This window comes from Colobus angolensis, unplaced genomic scaffold (assembly GCF_000951035.1).
Source record: "Colobus angolensis palliatus isolate OR3802 unplaced genomic scaffold, Cang.pa_1.0 Scaffold422, whole genome shotgun sequence".
Lineage (NCBI taxonomy): Eukaryota > Metazoa > Chordata > Mammalia > Primates > Cercopithecidae > Colobus > Colobus angolensis.
The window spans coordinates 1,262,314-1,282,130 of record NW_012117622.1 but is presented as its reverse complement, the minus strand read 5'-3'; positions in this window follow the sequence as shown (position 1 = coordinate 1,282,130).

Below are 19,817 nucleotides of genomic sequence, written 5' to 3'. Positions count from 1 at the left end.
TAGTTTCAGAGGAGAGAAGAACATCTAACTGAATTGATCAAAAGAATATGTAAGGCAAGTACAGAAATTCAGTATCTATCGTGTGGACATGCACAGTAAAGACCTGTCTGTGACTTGCACATTAGTGTTCTGAGCCAGGAAAGCCTCATTAGCCTGAACTTCTCCAGGGCAAATGTGGATTTTTTTAAAGTATTTATTTGCATTTAGCATCTCTGAGGTATTTTGTGCACACATGCGTGTGTGTATGTGTATTGTGTGTGAATGAAGCACCATAAAATAGGTATTTCTGATTAGATTAAGTTATAGGTTTATAGGTTTCCACTGTAAAGATCTCAGTTTGTGACAAAAAACAAAACAAAACAATGTTCACGTATGATTCTAAGTTGCCTTGAAATCAGGAGGTGCATCTAAGTGAATAGTTAGCATAGCCAACACTTGGTTTTCAATTATTCCTTTGACAGCTTTGTAACACATGTACTGAGCTCAGAGACAATAAAACCAACTTGTCCCCTAAAGGGAGAGTTAGCAGTGGCAAAACTGGATCAAAATTTGAGCCTCAAAGAAAACAAAATTGTCTGCTGCAGTCAGCTGATGGCATGGAGTATATAAGAAGAAAATCTATATGCAAAAATTAGTACTAGGAGTACCTTTTTCTAATATTGTGAAGATATATATCTACTGGCAGCTAAAAATCACACTTAATGCTGAAATATTGAGTCAGTCTTATTAAAGTTCAGAACAAATAAAGATGTTCTGGAAGTTCTGAAAAACACATTAAGAAATGGGAAGAAAGTACCAAGAGTACAAATAATTGCAGAAAATAAAATCATACACCCAGGAAATAGATCAAAAAAATTAGAATAAGAAAGTTATAAAAAATGGCTGTGAATAAGACTATATATATATATGTGTGTGTGTGTATGCACATATGTACGCATGTATACATATACCTATGTATATTATATATAGAATGTTATAATCCACCAGTAATAATAAGTTAAAAAATAATATATAATAATAAGCAGGATGCTTCACATAGACAAAACAAAATAAAAAATCATACAATATACAATATATAGGAGCAACATTAATGGTATATATAAAATCCAGATGAATAAGACGGTGAAACACAGCCAAGCAAGAGGGTCAAAGATACCTGTATTTCTATGGTAAATTTAGATGTTATTGGTCATTATAGATACTACAGATATTATTGGCTATTAGAGGAATAAATTCTTAATTAATTGCTTTGGTATAGTTTAATATAATTTGCTTTAATGTAATTCTAGTCAAACTCTCAATATTAAAGATACAATTCTAATAAGACAATAATAATAAAAATAAAAATTAGGCAAATTTTGGGTTTTAGAAGATATTTCCAACCATAATTACCAAAAATAGATATCGTAAAAGAAAAGATATTAATGTAAAACTTCCATACCAAAAATCCACACACAAGAAAAGTAATGGCAAAAAACAAACTGGAAAAAAAATTTAACTTTTTGACTTACAAATAGCAACATGTTCTTATGGTAGACTTTGCTAATGCTAACACCTGTCCTATATCTACTTTCTGCTGCTTCTTTGCTTCAAGATCCCAAATTGTGTTTGAGGCAGCAACATGCCAACTATTTTCTTTACTCTTGTAGTTAGATGTCCCTGTAACCATGTTTGGTCAATGAGACATAAGCAAAATTCCCTGGATGGGGCTTCCGGGAAATCCATGTTTTCCTTATTGAAAGGAAGAGCGTAAGCTGCCATGTGCCTTTTGCCATTGAGTCTTTCTGTCTTCCTTTATGATATCTCAAATTGATGCCTGGAAGTGTAACAGCCATCTTTGACCATAAGAAAATAAAAGTCACACACTAGAAAGAGTGAAGCATCAAGAGGACAATCTAGTTCCTTTAGTGCCTGCACCAGACCTGAAATGCCATTGCTGAACTTGTTATGTGAGAAAAAATACCCTGATTTGGTCAAGCCATACCATCTGGTTTCTGTTACATGCACTTAAGCCAAAGGAAAAAAAAAAACCTTAATATTTTAGAAACTATAATTTTTTAAAGAAAAAGATGAACACTCTAACAAGAAAGAAAGAAATGAACACACAAGACATAATTTTAAAACTACAAAAGTCAAACATGGAAAGTGTTGAAAATCATTAACAAAATAATTTTTAAACAAATTACCACTATTAAATGATTAAGATACAAAGATTTTTTTAAAAAAGGTAATATTCAGTGTGGTGGTGGTTGTGAAAATGTTATCATAAGGCTTTTTTATTGTGCTGCTTTTAACTATAAAATATGCCTATACTTTGGGTCACAGGCCCAAATATAAAATATAAAACTATAAAACTTCTAGAAGAAAACATAAAAGAAAACCTTGTGACCTTGGGTTAGGTGATGAGCTATCAGACAGAATTCTAAAAGCATACTTCGTAAAGAACAAAAAAAGTTGAGTTTTATTTTTTTCCAAATAAAAAACTTTTACTCTGTGAAAGATATTGTTAACAGAATGAAAAGTCAAGCCATAGGTCAGGAGAAAATATTTATAGATTACGTATCTCAGGAAAATACATCCAGAATATATAAAGAACGCTCAGTCATAGTAGATAGAAATGGAAAATGGTCTGTCACTTTATAGAGAAGTTTCTTGTACAGTTAAACATATGCTTGTAATGACCCTGAAACCCAAAGTGCATTAAGAATGACAGAATTAGAACTATTAATACATGCAACCAAATGGATAACAAACATAATGTTAAGAAAAATAAGCCAGACACATGAGTATCCAAGTGTCTGGATGATTCCATTTATGTAGTGTACATGATTCCATTCATGTAATGTTCTAAACCAGGAATAACAACTAGTCTATGGTGTTAGAATGACTATGACTCTGTGGAATAAAGTTGTTATTTGAGGTGGGAGGTGATTTATAAGAAGATTTCTGGAGTGCTAATAATGCCTTGCTTCTTGATCTGGAAACTCTGTTCATTCTGTGAAAACACAAGCTGCCCATATATCATTTACAAACTTTTTGAAAGATGTTTTCCTTCAATAAAAAGTTTACCAAAAGACAGGAGAGTTGATTGATTAAACTGTCATACATCTATGCAACAGAATATCCTTCAACCATTAAAAATATAATATACTATTTATAGAAAATATTCCAGACATATTCAGAAAATCTACTTTTAGTCTTCAGCTTATTACTCATTAGTATTTAATATGCGCTTAGGAGGGAAGCACTTGAGGACAGAGAAACAACTTCACAAAAAGATTAGGGAGAACAATCCAAGGAATTTACATGGGGTTGGGGGTAGTTCCTGTTCTCAATAGCTAGAGTATAAGAAATTTCATAATTCATAGGGCATCCAGCAGGACACTCAAAAGAGTTTTGCCTCAGTAGTGGGGGAATTATCCATAGACTAAACCCTGCTCTGGTCTCATCTAATAAAGCTTAAATGCAAAACCCAAAATAATCCAACTTTTTTCCAAGTAACTTCACTGCATCCTATAACAAAGCTCAAGAATATATGTAGGAATATAAAAATACATAGCACTCAAAAAGGTAAAAATGTTAATGCCTAACACCTAATCATAAATTATCAGGCATGCAAGAAGTAGAAAAATAGAACCCATAACAAGAAAAAAAAATCAATCAATAAAAACCAGCCCAGAAATACTGATACATAAGACAGAATTAGCAGGCAAGGTAATCAAAGTGGCTGTATTACTATATTCTATATGTCCAATAAACTAGAGAAAAAAGTGAATACATTAATTAGCAACATACACACATATAAAAATATACCATGTCATTAACAGATTAGACATTGCAAAAAAGATTAATGAGCTTGAATATAAGGAGATTAGTGAACTTAAATGCAAAAGAAATTATCTAAAATTAAACATGGTAAAAGACTGAAAATAAAGGAACAGAGAATCAGTAAGGTAAGAAACAGGTATTAAAATATTCAAAGAAATAATAATTGAAAAATTTCCAAATATAACGAAAACTCTAAACCCAGAGATTCAACAAGCTCAAGGTATTCCAAACCAAAACAACAAAAAAAGCAAGAAACTACACTAAAGCTTATCAAAAAAACATTGATTAAAACTACTGGTAAGAGCAACCAGAGAAAAATAAAACACATGACATACAGAGGAAAAAATATAATGATGACAGAAGATTTCTCATCAGAAACACACAAGTCAGAAGAGAATGGAGCAACTCTTTCAAGGCAATTAAAGAAAAAAAATCTATCACCACAAACTTCTATTTTTAGGGTAGAGGGGGAAGAAGTTTTCAAGAATAAAGCCTTTTTCAGACATTCAAAAGCTGAAAGAATTCATCAGCAATAGACTAGCACTACAGAAAATATGAAAGGAAGTTCTTTAGATAGAATAAAATGATGCCAGATGGAAATTTGGAATCTTCACAAAAGAATGAAGAATATTGAAGCTGGCAATTTTGTTGGTTAATATCCAAAATTTTTTCATTATCTAAATATCAGTAACAGTTAACCAACTGTTTAAAGCAAAAATAATAAAGCAATTTTCAGATTTATAACATATGTACAAGTAAAACAAAGAGTGATAACACAGGTATGAAGGAATGAGATAGAAGTTTACTATCATAAAATTCTTACACTACACATGAAATGGTGTAATATTACTTGAAGGTAGACTGTGGTAAGTTAAAGTCATATATTTTAAACCACTAAAACTAGACAATAGTTATAGAAAATATGCTCAACAAAGAAGATAAAATGGAGACAATAAATAATCTAAAAGACAGCACAAAAAGAGAAAAAGAACAAAGAATAGATGGAACAAATAAGCCCAACCATGTTGACAATTCCATTAAATGTAAATGGTCTAAACAGCCCAAATAAAAGTCACAGGCTGTCAGATTAGATAAAAAAGCAAGACATAGCTGTATAATGTCCACAATAAACACACTTTAAAGATAAAAATATGAATAGATAATAGCAAAAGAATGGAAAAAATATATCAAAAAAACAGGAGTGGTAAATTAATATCAGACAAAGTAGATTTCAGGTCAAAGAATATTAACAGGGATAAAAAATATCATTTCATAATAATAAATGCATCAATAAATCAAGATAAAAACAGTTATGAACCAAAATATACATAGAGTAGAACCTAATAGTACTTCAAGGAAGAAAGAAAATTCAGGTATAGCAAGAGATTTCAACCCCCTCTTTCAATAGATAGAACAATCAGGCAGAACATCAATAATACTGAGGACTTGAATAATGCTGCCTATCAACTTCACCTAATTGATGTTTATAGAAAATTCTACTCACTGACAGAATACACATTCTTTAAGTACACACGAACACTTCAGCTGCCAGCTACTGAATCATTTCATTGTTCTCTTTCACAGCAATGCTCCTCAAAAGAGATATCCAATTACATTTTCTAATTCCTATCCTCCTATTCTCTCTAAATATCGTTCTTGAACTTTTTATTATGGAAATTTTCAAAAGAAAGGAGAATAGTGTAATGAACTCCCATGTACTCATCACCAGGTTTAACAACTATAAACTTCATGATTTATAATTCTTGTTTTATCTATATTGTTATCCATTCCCTCAGCACACACAGGATTATTTTTAAGTCAATCCATGGAATCCTGTAATTTCTTCTACAAATATCTGAAGATAAAGCTTTTAAAAATACAATCACAACATAATTTCACCTCAGAACATTGACCATAATTCCCTAACATTATCAAACAGATAATCAGTGTTCAATTTTCCCAATTATGTCATAAATATTTCTTTTAACAGTCTGTTGTTGGATTAAAATGAAGCTTATACTCGCATTTGCTATGCATCTTAAATGGAGTGACTTCATAATTTATTGTCCAAACTGGGACCTAACTAAGAGTAAAAAGGAGCACTATTAATAATTATGTCAGAAATAAGCATAAATCAGGATAATCTGATTTATGCAAGCTGAAAGACATGGTCACCTTATTCCTAAATCTATTTTAATCCATGTGATTCCCCTTCCTCTCTGGCTTCTCCTCTTTCTCCATGCCCACCTCCATGCAATGTATTTGTTGAGGAAATCAATCCCTTTGTTCTAATTTCCCACAGTCTGGAATTTGCTGACTGTATTCCATGTTGTTTCTCTCTTACATGCATTTTCTAAAAATGATTAAGTAGATCCAAATCTGATTTAGGTTATTCTGCTTTTGTTGTTGTTATTAAACACTTCATAGGTTATCTTTCTTTCTCTCAAAACCTACACAGAACAGTCTTCCTCTCAGCTGTCCAACAAAACTGCTCCTGTCAAGGGCCCCAACTCTATTGCTGAACCCAATCTTCATCTTGTTCAATTTACCAACTAATGACTGCTTCTGGTCAATGCCCTTTTTTCACTTTTTTTTTTTTAACCCCACACCTTTTGCTTGTTTTCCAGCTTCACTGTTCTTGCCTTCTTCATCTTTTTTTTTTTTTTTTTTTCTGAGTTCTCTTCTCTCTGGCCTCTTAATTTTAGAATACCATAGCACTCAATCCTTGGTCCTCTTCTCTTTCTTACATTCACTCCCTTGATGATCTCTTCTAGTCTTCTGGCTTTAAATGCCTTTTACATGCTGACAGATTCCAGCTGAGTGCTCTTCCAGAATTTCAGACTTGCATAGCCCACTGACTACTCAACACCTCCACTCTGATGTCTATTACAGGTATATCAAACTTAACATGATCAAGACTAAAACTCCTGATCTTCCCACTAAACATATTCCTTTATCTTTTCTATCTCATGTTATGACAGCCCCATCTTTACTGGTTGCTTGGTCCTAAAACCTTGCAATCAACTTTAATATCTCTCTTTCACATCCCACATCAAATCTATCAGGAAATCTGTTGGGTCTATCTGCAAAATAGGTCCGGAATCTAATTACTTTACCTCTCCCATTACCATTCTCGTCTAAGCCTCCATTATCTCTCAGCTAGATTACTGCAATAGCCTCCTAACTGATCTTCCCACTGTAATCTTATCCCCTAGTGTTTATTCTCAAAATATCAGCCAAAATGATTCTTTTAAAGTGTGACTTTTATTATGCGATTCTGTTACCAAAACTATCCAACAGTTCCTCCTTCCATTTAAAGGCCAAAGTTCTTACAATGTCCCACAAGGCTCTCCACTCTCACTCATGCTAACACTGACCTGCTCTTCTACACTCCTCCTCCCCCACTCAGGCTTTCTTGATGTCTTTCAAACATATCAGATATATTCTCATTTTAAAGATAATTACTCTGGCTGTTCTTTTTGTCTGGAACATTCTTCTCTCAGATGTCCACTGGTTAACTCATGAAAGGATCACCTTCTCATTGAGACCTATCCTGACCTATTTAATATTGGATCGTCACTACCCTGCACTCTCTAGCCCCTTTATCATGCTTTACTTTTGATTTTTCCACAGCATGTACTATCATCTAGCCCATTATATATTTACTTATTTATTATGTTGATTACTTATTGTCCATCTTCCATAGAAGATGGAAGAACATATAAGCTCTTCAAAGGCAGGGATATTTGTTTTATTCCCTGATCAGGAGCCTTAAACAACCTGATCCATGGTAAGCCCTTCCTGTACTCAATCAAATATTTGTTAAATTAACTATGAATGAATAAAAGAGTACTCTTACTACTCTGTGAATACTAGATTTCAGTGGGCAAATATTTAGAAGGCTATTGCAATCACCTAGGTGAGAGACACTGGTAGTCTGGTCTAGAGTGGTAGCAGCATAACGGAAAGAAGTGGAACACTCCGAAGGTAGTTTGTAGATATTTATGATGATAGATTGGATGAGGAGTCAGGAGGTAGAAGAAGGAAAAGAATCAAGAATAAGTTTCAGATTCCCTAGATGATAAACTGGGTGACTGGTTGTGCAATGGGATGGTTAAGAAGGAAGGAAAGAGATGAGGGGTGGATCAACAGTCCATACTGAGTGGTAAATTTCAGATACCTGTGAGCCATCCAAGAAGTAATTTGAAGCAAGTTGTCAGATAGAATGGTCAGATTGAAGATCTTGGCTATATTTAGAAATGTTAGAATTATCAATATAAGAATAGCAATTAAATCTACAGGAATAGTAGATAAAAGGGTAGATATATTTTTATCATTTCTTAAAAAGAATCTGACTCTGGTGTGTGGATTTGGGTAAAAGATAACAAGAAGGAGCAGTTAGTAAGCAGAGGGAAGCAGCATGATATGAGCCAAGAGATAAAGATGTTTCAAAAGTTGTCAAGTGCACTTTGGTTTTGGTAAAACAGTCTTCACGGCATCATTGGTGGAGGCAACCTCACTGGAGTGGTGGAGTAGAAGCTAAATTATGTTCCAGTATATCACTATGCTTCCTTGGAATTTTATTAATCCCATACCTCAACAGGGAGTAAAATTCTCATAAGCTTTCAATCAAATCAGGCCAATCCAATGACACACTTATCCACTCGAGTAACAAACTACAAGGAGTGGTAGACAAAGCAAATAATATGGATCCAAGTTGCCTTTTGAATCTATAGGGCAGGGTAGGTATGTTGGGCTAGTAGTAGCACCAAGTAGTACCACCTTAGCATCATCAAATCTAAGGAGTGGAGAGGATATTGAAGGAACATCCAGGGAGAGAAAATGCACAGCATGCACATCTAGTCTAATCAATCATAGCATTTCTTCCTCATAAGCTTGGATAGTGTCAGAGGTGCACAGTGCTCCAGGCAGTCCTTACAACTTGACCACACTTGGCACAGGAACTCAACGCATTTGCTTTCCCTATCCCAAGTCCCATCCTAGTCTCACCTCCTTGTCTAATTTCCTCTACTTCACCTCTACAAGACCAGAGCAGTCTATCAGCTTCTGCTTCAACAAGAATAGGGAATGTCTATGTTCTGCTTTAGGCTGAGCCAAATGCTAAGCCTCACTACCTCCCACTTCTTAGAAGTTATTAGAACCTTAAAAGTCACCATCTTCTTTTTTGTCCTCACATGTCAACCTTTCAGATATTTGAAGACAACTATTGTGTTTCCCTAGAATTTCTTTCCTCTCCAGTAGAAGTAACTTTGGCATCTTTACCTAAGGTTCCTAATATTACATAGTTTCTATTTCATATCACCTCATTCACTTTTATCAGCACTCCCATTTTCCTGAAAAACATATACACCTCTACTATCACCGCCACCACCATGCTTTACATGTCCAGAGCAAACTAGAAAACTAGAAGGCTGGCTCCAAATAAACAGAGTAAAGCATCTATTTCTAACTTACATTTAGTCCCAGCTACCAGATGCTAGAAGTTTTCCCCCAAGGAGAGTGAGGGAGTGTGAACAAGTTTAAAGGACTCTATGGAGATAAAGGGAGATCATGCAAAGCAGGCATTCGTTCCAGCTGTTGCAACTTCAGCAGTCTAACTACTGAGCAGAACAGATGATTCATTCCCAGGACGTTTTTCCCTTGGGCCATGTGGACTTATGGATTGAAATATCTAGCAGAATAAAAATAGGTTCTGAATAAAATTACAGCATATTGAAGATGAATAAGTTTGACTCTAACAGCCTAATAAAACATAAAGAGTTACCTTTTAGTCCATTTTTACATAAAGGAAACACTATTATCAATCCCTCTTAAGCATTTCGGAGGAAAATTTTTACCTGATTTTTCAGGTCTCTTATGAGTTACTTTATCAGAGCCATATGGGGAATTAATAAAAATAAAAGCATTCTATTTTATTTCCAAATAGATTTTAAACTCCTTAAGGGCAAGGGCAGGTTTTTTTCAAGTATTTTATCCAGTGATTAGAAAATTAAAAATATGTAAATTATGTGCTTATTTTCATAAAAATAATGAATAAGTGAAAACATGATATAAGCATAGGAAATAGTCTTAAACTTTTGAGTCTTCATTGTCTTCATTGCTGGGTCTGCAGAAACAACCAACAATTTCAAACTATCCTTTGGAAATTTATCTCTTGTTTATGCCACTAATATAAGCAGCCTGTACAAATCATATGGAAAAGCACTGAGGCCTCCCATTTGCACAAAAGACCTTATTTCCTTATATACTCTTCTTGTCTTTCCTACCTTTGCTAGTAGCTTTTTATGTTCATCAGCAGTTTCTCTTAAATAACACTGCATTACTCAGAAACATCAGCTGTAGCCATCTCTCTGTAGGATTTCATGAGTGTTTTAGTTGGTTTAGGTTGGGAGATTCCCAGCCTTGCTTTTCTTATTTTCTTTCTTTATTCAGTGCTTAACCCCATTGTTCCCATTTCCAGTAAATCTCATCACTTCCAGGAGTAATAAAGGATGGTGTCACCCTACCCTAAATCCCATACCTCATGAGGTACAGGTCTACTGACCATATCTAAAAGCTTTAAGTTCACAAAGCTTTCTGCATAAGAAGTTGTCAAAATAGAATCTTGGCAATGGTTGAATAATTTTAAAAATTAAATTAAAATACTTCCTAAGGGTGAGTTTAGTCAATCTTGACTTTAATATGAGAGAAAATGCTTATCAAAATGAAAAATCCTTAGGACAAAGGCATTTTCAAATTGTGGGCAAGAAACTAGAAAAGGAATTGTTATCCTCTTAAAGGCACAGGGATTCAGAGCAAAGGACGGATGCTCTCACTTTGTGAGTAAATATTGCTTGAATTTACTTACATAAATTTTTACATTGCCCCACTTTTGGCTAGAAGACTCTCCATGTAAAAGCGTTCCTGTTCTTTCATGCTGCAAACACAAAATATTTTGTCAGTTGGATTTCTCTTCAGTTTTATGACACTCACTCCAGTTATATTAGTATTTTCATGATAATCTTTATAACACCACATATGTTTGCATGTGAGCAAGTATGCATAAATCCATTTGCATTGACACTTGTGAGATGTGAACTTCTTCTCTTGATATTTTATTAACCAAAAGGAATGATGCCTTTTCCTTAAAAGTAAGCCACAGAGAATCTTAATATTTTAATGCTACAAAGTTCCTCAGAGATCATATAGTTCCACATCGTCATTTTACAGATGAAGTAACTGAAGCCCAGAGGTTAAATGACTAGGCAAATATTATAGAGAGCAATATAAATGGCTTTGCAAACCTCAAAGTAGCTCATTCGTTGGCCTGCAATGACCCTGGTGCTCTCCCACCTGATCTTAAATTCCCATTAGTCTCACAATGTCTCACACTTAAAGAGTTTATATAAATTAATCAATAGAGATTACGTAAGTAGAATCCTTGTTCTTTTATGGACACTGTTAAAATTGGGACTGGAGTTAAGAATAATAATAAATTAAGCACAATTTGTCTTTGATATTCCTTTCCGCCTGTTTCTCATCTTCTTGCTTCTTCCTTTTGCTACCTTAGAGGTCTCTTTATTTTCTGAAGTCTGCTCCTAGCATCACTCCTACTGGAGTTTTTAATTTCCTACAGTGACCAGATCTTTCTACACTGATTGACTAACCAAACTTAAAGTCATGTCCTATTCATCTACATAACCAAGCCCTACTATGGTGAACTACAATCTACAGGCCACTACCATTTTCCCCAGTCCTTCAAACTACTGACTTACCTATAATGTCTTGGCATTTCAAATATTAAGGCATGAGTAGGATGAGATATAATGTTCCCCACATCTCATAGCTTTAAATATTGATCCTTTGAATGTAGTAATTCTAGAACAGCAATGACTCCTAGGTAGGTGTGCTCCTTCTCCAAACTCAGCCCCTGCTGTGTATCATTATAATTCTTACAGTTATTTTCTTTGTTTTACAACTGCCCCTAGCTGTCTTCCACCAGATCCTATCAATATATCAATATGTTTTTCTCCTTGACATTTTCCTTTGTCAATGGCAAGGTTTCAATTAAGGAGCATTTGTTCTTATGAATTCTTCTCTGACTAACCTAACAGTCTCTATTTTACAATACTAATACAGTTGTCCCTGCTTATCCACAGTTCACTCTCCACAGCTTCAATTTCCCCAGTCCAAAAATATTAACAGATCCTGAGAGACAGAGAATGAGAAAGAAAGCACACATTCACATAATTTTTATTACAGTGTAACTGTAGTAATTGTTTTATTTTATTATTGTTGATCTCCTATTGTGTTTAATTTATAAACTACATTTTATCATAGAGATGTGCATATAAGAAAAAACACAGTATGTATACGAGTTGGTACTACACATGTTTCAGGCATCCACTGGAGGTCTTGGAACATGCCCATAATGGATAAGAGATGACTACTGCATGTCATTTACTTTCCTCACCTTACGCTTTGTTTTTTAAGATCAGCTGAAGTCTCTTGACCTTAATAATGTAGACAATTTATTCTCACCTTACAGTAGTTATAAGAATAAGCCAGCCATAGTGGCTCACACCTATAATTCCAGTACTTTGGGAAGCCATGGTGGGCAGATCATTTGAACCCAGGATTTCGGGACCAGCCTGACCAATATAGTGAAACCCTGTGTCTTCTAAAAATACAAAAAAATTAGCTGAGCATAGTGGTGCACGCCTGTAATCCCAGCTCCTTGAGAGGCTGAGGCATGAGAATCACTTGAACCCAGGAGGCAGATGTTACAGCAGGCCAAGATCATGCCACTGCCCTCCAACCTGGGCAACAAAACAAGACTCTGTCTCAAAAAAAGAAAAAAAAAAGTTGTAAGAATAATTATAATAAACATTTCCTGAATACTTCCTATATACCAGATAGTTCACTAGACTAACAGTGTACATGCTCTGTCTCATGTAATTATTTCAACAATACTTTGATCTATACACTATTAATATTTCTTGATTTATTGACATGGAAACTGCTGGGTGTGATCTTGGGCAAATTATTTGCCTTTCTCAGTCTCTCCAAAATGAGCATAATAATACCCACCTCACTGAAGATTCAATGAAATAATTCACATAATACATTTCTCACAGTGCCTAAATTATAGTAAGTACTCTATAAATGTTAGCATTTATTGAATAACTTATCCCATTCATACAGCTAGTAAGTGCTAGAGCCAGGGATCAAAGTTAGGCAGTCAGCTGCCAGAGATACGCTCTGCTAACTCTAAAATGGTACCAATAAAGCACTTATAAATGATGGCTGGTATTGAATGTGATTAGCCTAGATTCTGATGCATGAAAACAGGTATCTACTTATGGTCTGCTTTTCCAAAATGAACTTAAGTTTTATCCCGTAAAGCTTATTTTTAATTTTGTCATCTCCTTTAGCAAATGTAAAACTCTGCAGCAGTGTTTACATTTATGGAACGCATTTATTATAAGTACTGACATAAACATGTTGTCCAAGACAAACCTAAGTTCAAGACAAAATTAAGAAAGGGTGTTTGTTCGTACACTTGCAGGAAGGAAACTTATCTTTTGTTTCAGCAGGGGTTCAGAAGTTTTAGAAAGGAGACTGAGTTTTGTAGAGAAAATACTGAAACAATCTGATTGGCAAGTGTTCTATTAAGATGGGATTTTTAGAAGTAGGGAAAACTTTCTAATTGGTCTTCAGATAATTTGACAGTTCTTGGTTGACTGTAGAAAGGCAAGCAGCAGTTTGGGGATGTTTCAAAATGAGGATGTGGAGTGTTTGATGTGTGGAGCTGAGGACTTTCTAGGCTGGCCATTTTTTTAAACAACTGAGTTTGATGGTGACTGTTATGGTAGATCATTTCTCAACATTCCCAAGTGATGTCTATCAGAACCCTATAAGGAAGGCAGGGCAGTCATTATCACACCCTCCATTGCCAGTGAACAAATTGTAGATGATGAATTAAAGTTTCGTAAGGTCACATAGCTATAATATTAAAGCGAAGAACCTGGACTACAATCTAGGTTTTCACATTCTCTGTTCCTTGTTCTTTCCATCATGTCACACTGATGTCATACCTTTTTTGTCAACTTAGACATTTTTGATTAAAAGAAAACTAGAAATCCTTTATTTAATATAGAATCAAAAGATATTTTCACCATATAAGGAAATGGTTTTGGAGATCATTTTTAATTCCACTGACCATTAGAAGAAAGTTTAAGAATATAAAAGCTGCATGCAATGTTATTTCAAGAGTTTTTCCTGTTGACCTCTGGAAGAAAGATTTGCCAATCTGAATGATCTTTTTCCTCTCCTAAACATCTCTTACAACCATGTATACAGTGTGAAAGCACTATCTATTTTATATATAAATGTACTAGGTATAAGATGTATTTTTCTTATCGTTAACCTTTTCTAAGGCTTATTCTGCACTTCTTATTTTTCTCGTTGACAACTGAAGTTATTGAGCAAGAAGAAATCTTTCTTGTAACTGGTAAAGTGGTCAGTTAAACACCGAGGGACTTCTTCCTCCTACACAAAATTTCTTCTCCATTTTTGCAAAGGCTAGCCTTAGGCAATGTGTTCTTGCTCAAAAATAGCATGACATAGTGGAGAGCCTTGAGTGGATTGACGTCATTTAGGTACCTGAGCAATAGAGAAAGTACAGGCAACTTGCATAACCAGTTTTTGTGAATACCTTAAAAATACATCTGCAGAGTTTGCATCCTAAAACTTTTTGTGTCCATTAGCATTAGTATCTGTAGAAGAAAATTCAGTCCTTGCATCATCACAATCTCTATTACTTCAACCTCTTTCTCTCCCTTGCTATAGTCTCATCAGTGTGAAGATTACTGATGCCAGGAAGTGAATTAAACGAATTAAAGTCAGAGTTTCCCCCCACCAAATTATATCTATTTCATTATAGAAATTAGTGGTAATTACTATAATCCATCTTTGGTAATGCAAATACATTTTCTGAAAACAGCAAAGAAAATGAAGATTAAGATTTATATCAAAAATCTACAGAGAAGGCTAGTATAATCTCAAAGTGTTTTAACTCAATTGCTTATTTTTTAGAAAGGAATATATTTTATAGTTTGCTATTAGCACACAGCAAAGAAAAATAAAAAGGGAATTTCAAAGTAGTAAGACTATAAAGGCAAACTAAAGCTTTTCTATCATTAGTGTGAATAGTCTGGGGAAGAGAGGAAAAAAAGACCAATAAGCTGCTCATTCCTGAGGCAGTGCTTTGTTGGCTACTGAGAGAAACAAGCCAAGCACTGAGGTGAAGGTATTCCAAAGAGGGAACATGGTAGCTAGGAAGTGCCCTGATTTCAAGCTAAGATTTTTGTTTATTCATGGAAGCAGTGAAGGGTTAGTGATGAAGGTAATGAATTACACCATAAACATTCATCCATCTCTATATTCTTTTTTCTAAATTATCATTAGAATTAAAATCACCTGTTGTAAGACTTGTATTTCTATTTCTTTTTCTTTTTCTTGAGATGGAGTCTCTCTCTGTTGCCCAGGCTATAGTACAGTGGTGCAATCTCAGCTCACTGCAACCTCTGCCTCCCAGGTTCATGCAATTCTCCTGCCTCAGTCTCCTGAATAGCTGGGACTACAGGCACCCACCACCATGTCCGACTAATTTTTGTACTTTTAATAGAGATGGGGTTTCACCATATTGACCAGGCTGGTCTTGAACTCCTGACCTTGTGATCTGCCCGCCTCGGCCTCCCAAAGTGCTGGGATTACAGGCGTGAGTCACTGTGCCCGGCCAAGACTTTTATTTTCTATAAAATAAAAATATATAGAAAAATGATGATTAAGTCAAGAAGGCACAAAAAGTACTATGACTTAGAAATCCTAGAATATCGTTCTGAAACTTAAGCCTCTCTTTTTGGAAGTATTGGCAGTAGCAGCTATCATCACCTAGTGGCAGTGTATCTAACCAGCCAAATAGTCTTTTTGGAAAATGATATTAATTTCTTGAATGGAACGTCTAAAAATAAAGGCAAAAAGTGATGTCTAATGTATTACCAAGACACACACACACACACACACACATACACACACATATATATATATATATATATATATATTTTTTTTTTTTTTTTTTGCCTGGGTTGAATAATGATGTGGTTGTCTGAAGTTTCCCTTTGATTCCCCCCAAATTAGTTAAATCTGGCAGCATCATTGTATTAACCCAGCCCAAAGTTTCAAGCATGTTTACTTGATTTAGGCCAGAACTACAAAGTTATCTGAAGGTCAATTTGTAGAACAGTTAATTGGATCATTAAACAACTATGTAATTTACTTATTATGAAAACTCAATTAACAGGGCTGTGAAATGAATGATTTTATCATTTACTCTATTTTTGCAACTAAACTGAATACATGTCTGTATATATATACACACACACACACATGCATATATATGTATACATATATGCATGTACATATATACATATATATGGAGAGAGATACAAATTGAAGAGAGATTTTCATTATGAAAATTGGATTATGGAGGCCAAGAAATCCTATAATCTGCCCTCTGCAAGCTGGAGACCCAGGAAAGCTGATAGTGTTAATTTAGTCTGAGGCTGAAGTCATGAGACCCAGTAGTGCTCAAGGTAGAATGTCATCTCATGTACCCCATAAATATAAATACCTAATATGTACCCACAAAAAAATTCAAAATTAAAATTTTTTTTTTAAGCCAGAAGAAGATGGATGTTCCTGCTCAAACAGAGAGCAAATCTCTCTGCCTTCCCTCTGCCATTTTGTTCTATTTGGGCCCTCAGTGGACTAGATGATGCCAGCCTACATTGGTGAGGATGATCTTTACTCAGCCTACTGATTCAAATGTCAGAAACAGCCCTGAAGTGGTGTTTTACCAGCGATCTAAGCATCCCTTAGCCCAGTCAAGTTGACACATAAAAATTAACCATCACACTTACCTTAGAATGTTTTTCTTTATATTCAACTGTCTCTCATATGACAGGATCTATAAATCTACATTTTTTCCTGGATGATATGGTAGAATTGAACACAATATTCCAGCTGTGGATTGATCAGCCTAATCAACTGCCTTAATTTGGATACTTCAGTTTTATTATTGTTATTTTAGATTCAGGGGGTACATGTGCAGGTTTATTACTTTGACATATTGCGTAATGGTGAGGTTTGGGATTCTAGTGTACCCGTCACCCAAATACCGAACATTATACTCAATAGGTAATTTTTCAACCGTCATCCTCCCTACCCTCCCTGATTTTGGAGTCCCCAGTGTCTCTTACATCCATCTTTATGACCCTTGTTTAGCTGCCACTTGTAAGTGAGAACTTGTGCTACTTTATTTTCTGCTTCAGAATTATCTCACTTAGGATAATGGCTTCTAGCTCCATCCATATTGCTGCAAAAGACATGATTTCATTCTTTTTTATGTCTGCATAGTATTCCATGGTGTATATACACCACATTTTCTTTTTCTTTTTTTAATTATACTTTAAGTTCTAGGGTACATGTGTACAACGTGCAAGTTTGTTACATATGTATACAATATGCCACATTTTCTTTTTCTGATCATCTGTTAATGGATACTTAGGTTGATTCCATGACTTTGCTATTGGGAATATTGCTGTCACAAACATGAGTGCAGGTATCTCTTTTTATATAATGATTTCTTTTCCTTTGGGTAGATAGATACTCAGTAGTGGGATTGCTTGGTTGAATGGTACTTCTAATTTTGGTATTTTAGAGTAGATGCTTCAGTTTTAAAACATTTTCTTGAGCATATCACCTGGAACCTAAGTTTGCATTTACTTTCTAGAACATCTGTATCTAGTTGTCAGCTAAGATTTTTGGCTCCTAATGAGTCTGCATCCAACTGAAATGCTTAAGTATTTTTGCTGGATCTTCTCTTTTCTATATTTGAACATCTTTGTTAATTTATTTATATATCTCCTACATTAATTCCTATCATGTTTCCATTTTTCACCTATAATCCAAATCTGTCAAAAATGTCTTGAATCAGCTCTATCATTCAGTATATTAGCTATTCCTTCTGGATTATGTCACTTCAAACTCAACCTAGTCACCACCTATGTCTTCAAGTCACTAACAAAAATGTCAAGCAGGTCAGGCCTAAGGTCACAGCCCTGCAGCCTGTCATTCAAAACACCCCTCCAACTTGATATCAATCCATTAATCAACTGCCTTTGTGCATGAAATGCTGCAATGGATAAAAATCTACTCATTGGTATTTTGAATTAGCCTAAACTTCTATTTTACACAAGGGTTACATCACTGAAAATGATTAAGTTTATATATTGGTTGTATAAAAAAATAGATGGACTAGCATTCTTTGGTTCATAGTTATGTATATTATTAAATATATCACAGGTATGGCTTAATAGATATTTTTACTTAGGGTGAGGCTAAGTTTAAGTAAAAACAATGAGTTTATTTTTAAAATCTAAGTAAATAAAAGGACAGACAGTGTATTAATATGGCAAAAATAGAAAGTGTTAAAAATCATTGAAATTAGGGAATGCCTGATATAAAGTTTTACAGTTTCAGTTTTCAATGCACAAATACATTATCTGACCCACATAAAACTAAAATAGGGAGCACATGAGAGACATTATCAAACGCCTTACAAAATACACAGGCCCTATTCGTAATCAGTAAGTTTCAAGAAAGGTAACAGCTTGAAATAATTTTACTTGTCCTAAGCAAAACTTTTACCAGTTTCTAGTAATCAATATCTCCTTTATAGAAGTAGGCAGGGTTCAAATATGGCAATAGACATGTATACTTTGGTATTTTTTTCTAAGGTGCTAACACACATCTGTTTAATAATCTGCTTCACCATTGTGTGTGGCCTCAAGCTCGTGAGTCTATGATTTCTAGATATACTCTTACACCCATTATGAAAATTGGGACATTTCCTATCTCCAGTCGTTTAACACTTCAACTACCCAAAATTCCTTCAAGATAACTGGCAATAACTCCTAAGTAACAGATGGATTTTTTTTTTTTTTTTTTTTTTTTGCTCTTTTAGCATGAATTTCATTTAACCCTAAGGACTTGAACTAATTTAGACTATCGGCATGCACTCATCGATCAGTCAATAAACATTTTGAACATTTACTAGATGTTAAGCAATATATTTAAAATTGTTTCCCCTGGGGAACTTAGAGTTTAGCAGGGGAGACAGATGCATAAATAAATGCATATTTATTTACAACATGACAAGTGCTGTAATAGGAATACGTACAGAACATCATGTAAATACACAATAGGAACTATCCACCTTTGCGTGATTTTTAAAAGGTGGAGATAAGCAAGCTGGGTCTTAAAGACTGTCCATGAATTCTGCAGGCAAAGAAAGATATTTATGATATTTATATCAATGGATTAGTAAGGTCAATGATCATTCAGAAGTTTGGCAAAGCTAGAACTCAAAAAGCATAAAAACATACGATGAAGGGTCTTGAGTGCCATGGTAAGAAGTCTGGACTTAGAAATTATACAGAACAAAAATAATGCTTAAGTAGTGGAATGACAAGATTTATTTACAGAGAAAAATTCTTTACTGGATTGGAGGTTGAGGAGAGGAAATGCATCTCAAGCAGCAGGAAGAATTTTTTAAAAGGCTGCTGAGATAATGCAGGCAAACAATAATGAGAGCCAGAATCAAGGTACTATCATATTTTTGGCTTCAATTCTTCATCAACATGTTCTTCTCCTTCCAGTTTAATAATTATTTTTAGCCAGTCATGGTGGCTTATGCCTGTAATCCCAACACTTTGGGAGGCTGAGGTGGGTAGATCACTTAGGGCCAGGAGTTTGAGACCAGCCTGGCCAACATGTCTTCTCTTGAGAAGTGTCTTCTCTTGAGAAGTGTCTGTTCATATCCTTCGCCAATGTCTTCTCTTGAGAAGTGTCTGTTCATATCCTTC